This window comes from Gossypium hirsutum, chromosome A12 (assembly GCF_007990345.1).
Source record: "Gossypium hirsutum isolate 1008001.06 chromosome A12, Gossypium_hirsutum_v2.1, whole genome shotgun sequence".
In the NCBI taxonomy this organism is placed as follows: Eukaryota; Viridiplantae; Streptophyta; class Magnoliopsida; order Malvales; family Malvaceae; genus Gossypium; species Gossypium hirsutum.
The window spans coordinates 24,813,389-24,826,380 of record NC_053435.1 but is presented as its reverse complement, the minus strand read 5'-3'; positions in this window follow the sequence as shown (position 1 = coordinate 24,826,380).

The following is a 12,992-nucleotide window of genomic DNA, read 5'->3' as shown; positions in this document are numbered from 1 at the left end:
CCACACCATTTTATTTGATATGTCAAAATGATTAAGGCACTTAGGACTAACCTAATCATGCCATGAAAAGCCAACCTCCAAAATTAACCCCTAGTGAACCCCTTTAAGCCTGACAACCCATTTTTTTTGTATTACCCTTAATATTAACCCTTAACCCATTATTGTTGAAATCCCCTAAATTAAATTTGATCCCTATTTTTGTCGAGATTTGAATTAAAATAGTCGCTCAGCTATGTCTTGTTCTTAGTAGTTAGTCTATGTTATTTAACTTGTTCTTAAAAAAAAACATGTATACATAATAGTAGTAGTAATCTTCGAGCTAAAGAAGTTAAATTCCATATTCTGAGAAAAGCTTTGCTGTACACAATTGATGACCAGCTATTTCTCTAGTTAGGCAATTTTTCAATTCAATCTCGATTCTAACCTTTTCTTTCAGCTTGAGACCACACCCCAAACCAAGCCTCGTTACAACCCTCTAAAGACCTTTTGATTGATGTTTCATCTCAATTAATAGTGGTGGAGATTTGATTTTCATGCAAGCCTATGGTAATAATTTTTCATTATTGACTATTGAGTGCTTCATTTATTGCCGTTAAACACTTCGAGTGATTTGAGTGAATCTTTAGTGAGGATGTGAAACTCTGTGATATTTTGAATCAAAGGTAAATACTTAAATAAGGGGAGACACCTATGTTTGCATGATTAAATACTCAACTTGGAATGTTTGAAACTTTTATGTTCTTTTAGTTGAATTCTCAATGTAAGATTACCTATGGATTATTTTGAGATATGATCGATAGAAATTATAAATTGAGAAGAATTTATTTTCATTATGAGTTGAGAATTTTGCTTGAGGGCAAGCAAATGCTTAAGTGCGGGGGTATTTGATAAACTATAATTCATACATATTTTTACCCCATGATTAATGCATTTATTGGATGATTTTCCCTTAGAATTGGTGAATTCGATGCTCCTAATGCTTTAATTTCATGTTTTATACTTAGGAGAGGATAAGAGAGCAAAAGGAACGAGAAACGAGCCAAAAACGGATAAAATGGGCCAAAGTACGAAATCAACACGGCCTGGACGTCCTCACACAGGTAGACCACACGTCCGTGTCAATTTGGCAGATTTGAAGCACGACTCACACGGGCGTGTCCCTGCTGAGCCCAAGTTGAGTCCAATTCGGAAAAGGCCAATTTTGAGGGTTTCTAGGCACTCTAAAGCCTATAAATACACCCTAGAGGAGGAAAGTAAAGAGGCACACAGGGAGGGAGTAAGAAATTACTCAAAGGAAGCCGATTGATCCATCTCAGAAGCCAGATTCATCATCAAGACTGAAGATCTCTCCTTAATTTCCCCTTCAAGAGTTTTGCGTTTTCTTTATGTTTTTTATTCTTTATTATTCTCAGATGTTTTCTTATTTAGTTATAAACTAAAACCCCTAAATACCTAAGGGGAATGAAATCTAAGACGAATCTTGTTATTATTTTCTGAATTGTAAGATAAATATTTAACTTGCTTTTAATTATGTGTTCTTAATTCTTGTTTGGATATCCCAGGATATTGATTCAAGATAAAATCTTATTTAGAGGAGGAATAGACCCTGTCTAAGAGTACATTTGTCATAATTAAGCTAGCTGTTTGCGCGCCTAGACATAGGGTGACAAGATTTTGCCGGATTAGGGTGAAACCTAATAAGGGGATCCATAGATCGAGTTAATGCAACCCTAGGGTGTCAATTAAAGAAAGGTCTCAATTATTCAACCTAGGGATTAGATGTTATTAGTCTTGAATAGGGATAATAACATAACTTAGGGATCTCTATGGAACAAGTTAAATGAATCGATCGTCGGATTCGGAGCCAGAATAACAAGTACAGTTTAGGTGGATTTTTCCTTAGGTATTGTCTTAATTCAATCGATTTTCCCAAAAGCAATTCCCCAATTCTACTTTCTGTGAGTTCTTAGTTTAGATAATTAGTTAGTTAGAACAAAACCTCTTTATTCTTAGGCCAGATAATAAAAAGAAAGTCATTACTAGTACTTTTAGTTCCTTTGGGTTCGACAATCCGGTCTTGCTAAAACTATACTACTGTTCGATAGGTACACTTTCCTACATCGCGATAATAGTTAGTGTAACACCCCAAACCCGGCCTAGACGTTATGACCGGATCCAGTGTGCCACATTGATGCGTACAAAACATTCCGTATTACTTAGTTTGGAAAACCTTATTGGTGATGTAAAAGATACTTTTAATATAGGTTAAAGTGAATGGGAGCTGTGCACCAGGTAGGAAACCAGAAAAAGAGGTGGTGAGTCTGTCAGACTGCTTAAGTACCAAGCTCCCTTCGGATCCAATCCTAGACATGCACACCGCCATTGCTACACTCTAACATCTCGTGTAATTGTGAGAAAACCATTTGGTTAAGTCCATCTTAATAACGTGATTAAGTTTGAAAACGTTTGCTTAGCGGAAATCTTACTTGTAATCGAGTTATTTTGAAATCACTTAATGTTTTTGGAAACGCGTCCTAAAGCTAACCCATTTCCTTAGTTATCATAGTTTTTTTCATCATAATAAAATAAAATAATAAAAGTAAAACAAAACCATAAAAATAATTAAGCGGCCTTATTACACTTAAAACCCAAAACCATAAATGAAATTAAAAAGACGTCCAGTTCACCAGAAAGAAACCAGGTTCGTAGAAACCTGTGGCCAGTCCGAATCCCTCACAGCTCCAAGCCCACTATGGTTAAGGATTACCTGCGAGGATGAAAATAAGGGGTGAGTTTTGGGAAACTCAGTGTGTAATTCAACCCAACCATAGCCTAAATCAGTTCAAACCACAGAGACAGAATAAGTTGGCCTTAGCCCAGAACAGATTTCAGAATAAAGCCCATAGGCCCAGAACAGACCAGAACAGATATATCATGCTTATGCAGAAACCCAACCATATCCAACCACATACACCCCCGTACCATCCTTTCACCATGTGGGGAGACTACTCGACCCACCCAACCGCTACACGCCACAGAAATATGCAGCATGGCTGCCAGCTACAGAAAATGTGACAGAGTCACCAGATACAGATAATTTGTAGCAGGGCCACCAGAACAGATAATTTGTGGCATAGCCACCAGGACGCTTCCTCCATAATATAACCCATGCCCCCATGCAAGAGATATACATTCATGGAATACATCATACAGATTTAATTCATCATGCTTTTTAGACAAAATTAACCCTAGGGGTATAGAGGTCATTTTGCATACATAGGGGTATAATGGTAATTTTGCATACATAGGGGTATTCTAGTACATCTAACTATTTCTAAGGTTTTCATGCATATCGTAGCCATTACATTTAGCCAAAAACACTTACCGAGTGTTCTTACCGAATTGGGCCTGTTGGCCCATTAACCTAGTTTTGGCCCATTAAGCCCAAAATATCAAAACGCACGAAATCGCACGTACTGCAATTTTATCACTTTCGATTACCAGTAATAATTACCCATACGTCTTACGAGCATTCGCACACTCGCAAGTGCCCAAAATACCGGCTTTTCGGCATTTCAGCTTTTCGGCTTTTGCCGATCTAGCCTATGAGAGGGTGTCAGTTACACACCTGATTTGTGACGACTTGCTGACAAGATCCACGCACGACTGCCTACAATTACGTTGCTACAATTCTTAGATTGCAAAACACAACACTAATCTCCATACTTACTTACCCATATTCGACTCTGTCCCTAAAAGCCTTTAAAACTTTACCTTCTTGCCGAAATCCGATGGCTAGATCCAAGTCTGATCTCTCCAAAGATCCAAGCCTTCGATCCAACTCTTGAGAAGACACTAACCATCAAAATAAATCATCGGTTAAAGACCCTTTATGCCCTATGCCCAAATCGATAGCCTCCCTAGATTTTAGGGACTTCGGCTTTTTCCTAACTTGAAAAATAAGATTAGATTTGGAGTGATGAGCACTTACCACTTATTCCTTCCTGCTTTCCACGTAGATCTGATGCAGATTCAACCTTTAAATGACGGTAAAACTTGAATCTAGAAGCTTTGATGTTTCGGCTACAAGTCCCTAACCCTATAGTAGTTTTGACTTTTCTAGGTGATATAGAAATTAATGATTTGAGGCTATAACCCTAGGTAATGTTGTCGACAGATGCTAGGGGTTTAGAGGAGAGGAATGTTGGTCAAAAAGAAAAACATATTGAAGAATATGGCTTTGGAAAAACGACACAAGAATATAACTTGCGGGATTTTGAGATTTAAGGTTCGGCTTTAGTCTAAGAAAATTAATGGAAGAAAGTGATGTAAAGTAGGGTGGAGATGGACAAGAGGTTTGAAAGGTTCGGCTATGGAGAAAGAGAATAAGAAGAAAGCAAAAATAGCTAAAGGGAGAAGGTGAGAAAAGCAGCAAACGGCACAACTCCCTCCCTATTGCCGAATTTATACTGGCACTTTAACCTAGCCGAATTTACCCCTTAAAGAAACCCTTGGCCGGCCACCTCTTACTTCTCAAGAGTCCAAAATTCGGCCAACACAGCTCACCCCAATCAGCTCCTAGATTTCCTACCTTATCTCTATCATTATTCAATCCCCTTACCCTCTTAAACTCTTCCTGACAGACTTTTATTTCAGTTCCATTACTTCCCTTTCCTGTACATAAAAATTAATCACTTAATTTGCTGTCATTGTGACTTGAACCTGGGTCCTCCCCAAGCTTCCACATGCCACTAACATCCTTCCCAGTGGCGTCACATGCCACTTTACCACTTGCTTCCTTGTGATCCATTTTTCACAAATAATTCCTAAAAAGCCCAATTTATCAGAACCCCTTTCCCCTACAGATTTAAAATTAATTAAAACTACCGGGTTTTATCCTAAGCTTGGGCCTTCTAGAGGCCCACCAACACAATTAATCCTACACATAACAAACAGAACACAGAATTTTAAATTTTACAACTTTTACAGAATTCCCAGAAATTTGGGGCGTTACAACTCTACCCTCCCTAAAGAAATTTCGTCCTCAAAATTTACCTGATCCGAACAGATGAGGGTATTGTTGTTGCATTGTCTCCTCTGGCTCCCAAGTAGCTTCTTCTTTGCCATGGTTACGCCAAAGCACTTTCACTAATGGTACAGATTTCCTCCTCAGAACCTTAACGTCTCGATCCAATATTTGTACAGGCTGCTCCTCAAAGGTCAAATCAGTACGCACCTCAATTTCTGCAACCGGCACGACATGAGTAGGGTCAGAATGATATCGCCTTAACATGGAGACGTGAAAAACATCGTGAATCCTGTCTAGCTCTGGAGGCAATTCCAACTGATAAGCCACTGGGCCTACTCGCTTCAAAACCCGATAAGGCTCAATGAACCGCGGACTCAACTTGCCCTTCTTGCCAAACCTTAGTATCTTCTTCCAAGGTGAAACCTTCAAGAAGACCATATCGCCCACTGAGTATTCAATCTCCTTGCGCTTCAGATCTGCATTCGAATTTTGCCTATCAGACGCTTCCTTTAACCGATCTCTAATTAACTTGACCTTATCCTCAGTATCTGCCACCAACTCAGGTCCAAGAACTTGTCGCTCCCCCAGTTCAGTCCAACAACTAGGTGTTCGACACCTTCGCCCATACAGTGCTTCATAAGGTGCCATTCGAATACTCGACTGATAACTATTGTTGTATGCAAACTCTGCCAAATGCAAGTAATCCTCCCAACTACCTCAGAAATCGATAACACATCCCCTCAACATGTCTTCCAGAATCTGAATAACTCTTTCCGACTGGCCATCAGTTTGGGGATGGAAAGCCGTACTAAAGTTCAATCATGTTCCCAACGCCTCATGCAACTTTTGCCAAAACCGAGATGTGAATCTAGGATCCTGATCAAAGATAATCGAAACCGGAACTCCATGCAATCGCACAATTTCCGCCACATACAACTTGGCTAACTTCTGAAGAGAAAAGTCTGTGCAAACAGGTATAAAATGAGCCGACTTGGTCAACCTATCCACAATCACCCATATCGAGTCTTTCTTCGATGGTGACAAGGGTAGCCCACTCACAAAGTCCATGGTTACCCTCTCCCACTTCCAAAGTGGTATTTTTACTGGCTGCAATAATCCAGAAGGTAACTGATGCTCAGCTTTCACCTGCTGGCATGTCAGACAATTCCCAACAAATTCAGTTACCTCTCGCTTAAGTCCAGGCCACCAATACAGTTCTCGCAATTCATGGTACAACTTATTCCCTCTAGGATGCATGGCACAAAGTCCCCCATGAGCTTCCTTCAAAATTGACTGTCTCAAGTCAGAGTCCTTCGGAACACAAATTCTACCTCGAAAACACAGAACCCCATCATCATTTAACCCAAACTCAGAAGTTTCCCCTTCCTTAACTTGTTGAAAACGAGGGACCAAAGACTCATCTTTCAACTGCTTCTCTTTAATCTGATCTACCCAGGTTGGCCTTACTTGCAATTCAGCCAACAGACTTCCATCGTCAAACAGACTTAGACGAGCAAACATTGCTCTCAGATCAGATACAGCTCTACGACTTAGAGCATCGGCCACCACATTAGCCTTGCCTGGGTGATATTCGATTGAACAATCATAATCCTTAAGCAACTCGATCCATCTCCTTTGCCTAAGGTTCAGTTCCTTCTGAGTCAGAAAATACTTGAGACTCTTATGATTTGTGTATATAATACACCTTTCTCTATACAAGTAATGTCTCCAGATTTTAAGCGCAAAGATCACTGCTGCTAACTCCAAATCATGAGTAGGATAGTTCCCTTCATGAGGCTTAAGTTGTCGAGACGCATAAGCAACCACCTTACCCTCTGGCATTAACACATAACCCAAACCTACGTGTGATGCATCACTGTACACAGTAAAATCTTTCCCAGACTCTGGTTGAATTAACACAGGTGCTTCAGTCAGAACTTTCTTCAACCTCTCAAAAGATTCTTGCTGCTTCTCCGTCCAAACAAACGATACTCCTTTCCTTATGAGTTTTGTGAGAGGTGCTGCCATCACAGAAAAACCTTCCACAAACCTTCTGTAGTAACCTGCCAATCCTAGGAAACTTCAAATTTCTAAAACCGACCTAGGTGGCTTCCATTCCAAAATTGCTTCAATCTTTCGAGGATCCACTCTAATCCCTCTGCAGAGACCACATGCCCCAAAAAGGTTACCTCCCTCAACCAGAACTCACACTTGCTGAACTTCGCATATAGTTCCTTCTCCCTTAACACTTGTAACACAGTGCGGAGATGCACATCATGTTTTGCTTCGGTCTCAGAATATACCAGAATATCGTCAATAAAGACAACCACGAACCGGTCCAGAAATGGTTGGAACATACGATTCATCAAATCCATAAACGCTGCAGGAGCGTTTGTTAGTCCAAATGGCATAACCAGAAACTCATAATGACCATAACGAGTCCTGAATGTTGTCTTATGAATATCTGCCTCCTTGACCCTTAGCTGATGATATCCAGATCGAAGATCGAGCTTGGAAAATACAGAAGCTCCTTTAAGCTGGTCGAACAGATCGTCAATCCTTGGCAGAGGGTACTTATTCTTAATCGTCAGTTTGTTCAACTCGCGATAATCAATGCACATGCGCATCGTCCCATCCTTCTTCTTCACGAATAGCACCGGTGCTCCCCATGGAGACACACTTGGCCTAATAAAGCCCCTATCCAACAATTCTTGAATTTGTGCCTTTAACTCCACTAACTCCTTCGGTGCCATCCTATATGGTGCAATGGACACTGGTGCGGTCCCAGGCAACAGGTTGATTCCAAATTCGACTTCCCGATTTGGAGGCAATCCCGGAAGCTCCTCCGGAAAGACATCTTGGAATTCTTTTACAGTTCTAACCTTATCCACAGCCAACCCCTCTACATCTGTTTGACTTACAAATGCCAAATAGGCCTCACAACCTTTCCGAATCCACTTTTCAGCCCTCAATGCCGATATCACATTAGACAAATAGTCCCTTCGTTCACCTATCACCATAACCTCATCCCCTTCCATGGTCCTTAGCACCATTCACTTAGCAGCACAGTCCAGAGTCGCCTTATGCTTAACAAGCCAGTCCATTCCCAGAATGAGATCAAACTCTCCAAACGGCAGCTCCATTAGATCGCCAGGAAAGATCCTACCTTGAGTTTCTAAGGGTACATCCTTATACAGCTTGTCTACCCCAACCGAGTGACCCAAGGGACTTAGTACAGATACCCCACTCACTATCTTCTCAGAATGCACTCCCAAAGACCCAGATATGGCACACGCAACATAAGAATGAGTAGATCCAATATCCACCAAGGCAGTATACGACATATTAGAAACTAAGAATGTACCAATTATGACATCAGGTGCGTCACCCTCCTCTCGACGACGAGCTGCATACACCAACGCTGGCTGTCGAGCCTCAGCATTTCTGGCTCCCCTGCCAGGCGCTCCTCAACCTCGACCATTTCCATTCCCATTTCCGCCCCTACCTTGTCCACGTCCTCTCGGTGGTTGTGGTCCACCTCTCATGGGTTGAACAACCCTCTGTACAGCAACCTGAGCCTGATCAGCTCTCTGTGGACAGTCCTTCACTCTATGCTCCATAGATACGCATCGAAAACAAGCACCAGAGCATTTCCTACACTCACCCAGGTGTACCTTACCACAGTCCCCACAGATTGGCGGTCTAACAACATTCATCGGAACGGCTCGAACTGGCTCCTCCACTCTCACCCTTTTGGTATTCTTGTTTGCTCCACCCGAAGGTCCAGAATCCCTCCGCAAACGGTTCTGATCTTTCTCACGGTTCTACCTCTCAGTATGCTTTACCTCCTCAGTGATCTTAGCTTTTTCCACCAGAACCGCGAAGTCACGCTCCCTCTGTGGGGCAATCAGCACCTTAAAGTCATCTCTGAGTCCATCCTCAAAGCGAACGCTACGCTCATACTCCGTAGCAACTATTCCCACAGCATACCTACTAAGCCTCAGGAATTCAGCCTCGTACTCAGCAACAGTTTTGCCTCATTGGACCAGATTCAGGAATTCTTTCCTACGGGCGTCCACATAACTTGCCCCGACGTACTTTCCTTTAAAGGTTGTCTTAAACAGCTCCCAAGTAACCCTATCAGCTGGGGTTCCATCCCTCACAGTGAGCCACCACTAATAAGCCTCATCTCGTAGCAACGATACGACCCCCTCCAGCTTCTGCTCCACAGAACAGTCCAAGTCATCCATAATTCGTTCCGTGGCCTCCAACCAATATTTCGCCACATTCGGGGCTACACTAGATACGCCCCTAAAGATCTCCGATCCATTAGCCCAGAGTCGTTCCGAAATCGACCCTCGAATTTCGTTGCCCGAACTTGCCCCGGCAACCCTTTCCAAAACACGGAGCATTGCCTGCGACAGGGCGTCATCCCCGGCACCATGATCATGAGATTCCACTTCCGTTGCCGAAGGTACCGGTGCTTCTGCAACTGGCATATGTCCTGAAGACGAAGATCCCGCTCGAGCTCTTCCTCGGCCTCGTCCACGGCCTCTACCTCGAGCTGCTCGCGTACTCATATCGTATTATCTGATTATGAATTTTATGCATTAATTTTAGCATTCCAGTGATTATTACAGATGTTTTATGATTCAAACAGTAATTCAGAGATGGTTTTCGTAGAATCGACGTCTAGCTACAGTTTCAGTATTTTAGCAAGCTTTTCTAGGGTTTCAGTAGCATCCTATCTAGAGTATTCTAGTAAAGTTTCAGTACAGATAGATAATTAAGAATATATTTAGAAAAATTCAGAATATTTACAGGCTTGGGCTAGAGATTCGGAATGCCACCTTCAGAAGTCCAAATTTAAAAATCAATTTTTTTTTTGAAAATCTTCGTTTTTGTAAACCCATTCTACATCTGAGTTGTTGCAACTTGGCTCTGATACCACTAAATGTAACACCCCAAACCTGGCCTAGACGTTATGACCGGATCCAGTGCGCCACATTCATGTGTACAAAATATTCCGTATTACTAAGTTTGGAAAACCTTATTGGTGATGTAAAAGATACTTTTAATATAGGTTAAAGTGAATGGGAGCTGTGCACCAGGTAGGAAACCAGAAACAGAGCAGGTGAGTCTGTCGGACTGCTTAAGTACCAAGCTCCCTTCGGATCCAATCCTAGACATGCACACCGCCATTGCCACACTCTAACATCTCGTGTAATTGTGAGAAAACCATTTGGTTAAGTCCATCTTAATAACGTGATTAAGTTTGAAAACGTTTGCTTAGCGGAAGTCTTACTTGTAATCGAGTTATTTTGAAATCACTTAATGTTTTTGGAAACGCGTCCTAAAGCTAACCCATTTTCCTTAGTTATCATAGTCTTTTTCATCATAATAAAATAAATAATAAAAGTAAAACAAAACCATAAAAATAATTAAGCGGCCTTATTACACTTAAAACCCAAAACCATAAATGAAATTAAAAGGACGTCTAGTTCACCAGAAAGAAACCAGGTTCGTAGAAGCATGTGGCCAGTCCGAATCCCTCACAGCTCCAAGCCCACTATGGTTGAGGATTACTTGTGAGGATGAAAATAAGGGGTGAGTTTTGGGAAACTTAGTGTGTAATTCAACCAAACCATGGCCTAAATCAGTTCAAACCACAGATATAGAATAAGTTGGCCTTAGCCAAGAACAGATTTCAGAATAAAGCCCATAGGCCCAGAACAGACCAAAACAGATATATCATGCTTATGCAGAAACCCAACCATATCCAACCACATACACCCCAGTACCATCCTTTCACCATGTGGGGAGACTACTCAACCCACCCAACCGTTACACGCCACAGAAATATGCAGCATGGCTGCCAGATACAGAAAATGTGACAGAGTCACCAGATACAGATATTTTGTGGCAGCGCCACCAGAACAGATAATTTGTGGTAGGGCCACCAGAACAGATAATTTGTGGCATAGCCACCAGGACGCTTCCTCCATAATATAACCCATGTCCCCATGCAACAGATATACATTTATGGCATACATCATACAGATTTAATTCATCATGCTTTTGAGACAAAATTAACCCTAGGGGTATAGAGGTCATTTTGCATACATAGGGGTATAATGGTAATTTTGCATACATAGGGGTATTCTAGTACATCTAAATATTTCTAAGGTTCTCATGCATATCGTAGCCATTATGTTTAGCCAGAAACACTTACCGAGTGTTCTTACCGAATTGGGCCCGTTGGCCCATTAACCCAGTTTTGGCCCATTAAGCCCAAAATATCAAAACGCACGAAATCGCGCGTACTGCAGTTTTATCACTTTCAATTACCAGTAATAATTACCCATACGTCTTACGAGCATTCGCACACTCGCAAGTGCCCAAAATACCGGCTTTTCGGTATTTCGGCTTTTCAACTTTTGCCGATCTAGCCTATGAGAGGGTGTCAGTTACACACCTGATTTGTGACGACTTGCTGACAAGATCCACGCACGAACTGCCTACAATTACGTTGCTACAATTCTTAGATTGCAAAACACAACACTAATCTCCATACTTACTTACCCATATTCGACTCTGTCCCTAAAAGCCTTTAAAACTTTACCTTCTTGCCGAAATCCGATGGCTAGATCCAAGTCTGATCGCTCTAAAGATCCAAGCCTTCGATCCAACTCTTGAGAAGACACTAACCATCAAAATAAATCATCGGTTAAAGACCCTTTATGCCCTATGCCCAAATCGATAGCATCTCTAGATTTTAGGGACTTCGGCTTTTTCCTAACTTGAAAAATAAGATTAGATTTGGAGTGATGAGCACTTACCACTTATTCCTTCCTGCTTTCCACGTAGATCTGATGCAGTTTCAACCTTTAAACGACGGTAAAACTTGAATCTAGAAGCTTTGATGTTTCGGCTACAAGTCCCTAACTCTATAGTACTTTCAGCTTTTCTAGGTGATATAGAAAATAATGATTTGAGGCTATAACCCTGGGTAATGTTGTCGACAGATGCTAGGGGTTTAGAGGAGAGGAATGTTGGTCAAAAAGGAAAACATATTGAAGAATATGGCTTTGGAAAAACGGCACAAGAATAAAGCTTGCCGGATTTTGAGATTTAAGGTTCGGCTTTAGTCTAAGAAAATTAATGGAGGAAAGTGATGTAGAGTAGGGTGGAGATGGACAAGAGGTTTGAAAGGTTTGGCTATGGAGAAAGAGAATAAGAAGAAAGCAAAAATGGCTAAAGGGAGAAGGTGAGAAAAGCAACAAACGGCACAACTCCCTCCCTATTGTCGAATTTATACTGGCACTTTAACTTAGCCGAATTTACCCCCTAAAGAAACCCTTGGCCGGCCACCTCTTGCTTCTCAAGAGTCCAAAATTCAGCCAACACAGCTCACCCCAATCAGCTCCTAGATTTCCTCCCCTATCTCTTTCCTTATTCAATCCCCTTACCCTCTTAAACTCTTCTTGACAGACTTTTATTTCAGTTCCATTACTTCCCTTTCCTGTACATAAAAATTAATCACTTAATTTGCAGTCATTGTGACTTGAACCTGGGTCCTCCCCAAGCTTCCACACGCCACTAACATCCTTCCCAGTGGCGTCACATGCCACTTTACCACTTGCTTCCTTGTGATCCATTTTTCACAAATAATTCCTAAAAAGCCTAATTTATCAGAACCCCTTTCCCCTACAGATTTAAAATTACTTAAAACTACCGGGTTTTATCCTAAGCTTGGGCCTTCTAGAGGCCCACCAACATAATTAATCCTACACATAACAAACAGAAAAACAGAATTTTAAATTTTACAACTTTTACAGAATTCCCGGAAATTTGGGGCATTACAGTTAGTTTCAAGAATGATTAATTATAAATATTTAAAACCTATCAAGAAATCACGTGATCAGTGATCCACCCGTGTAAGTCGTGCTTCGATCCTGCCAAA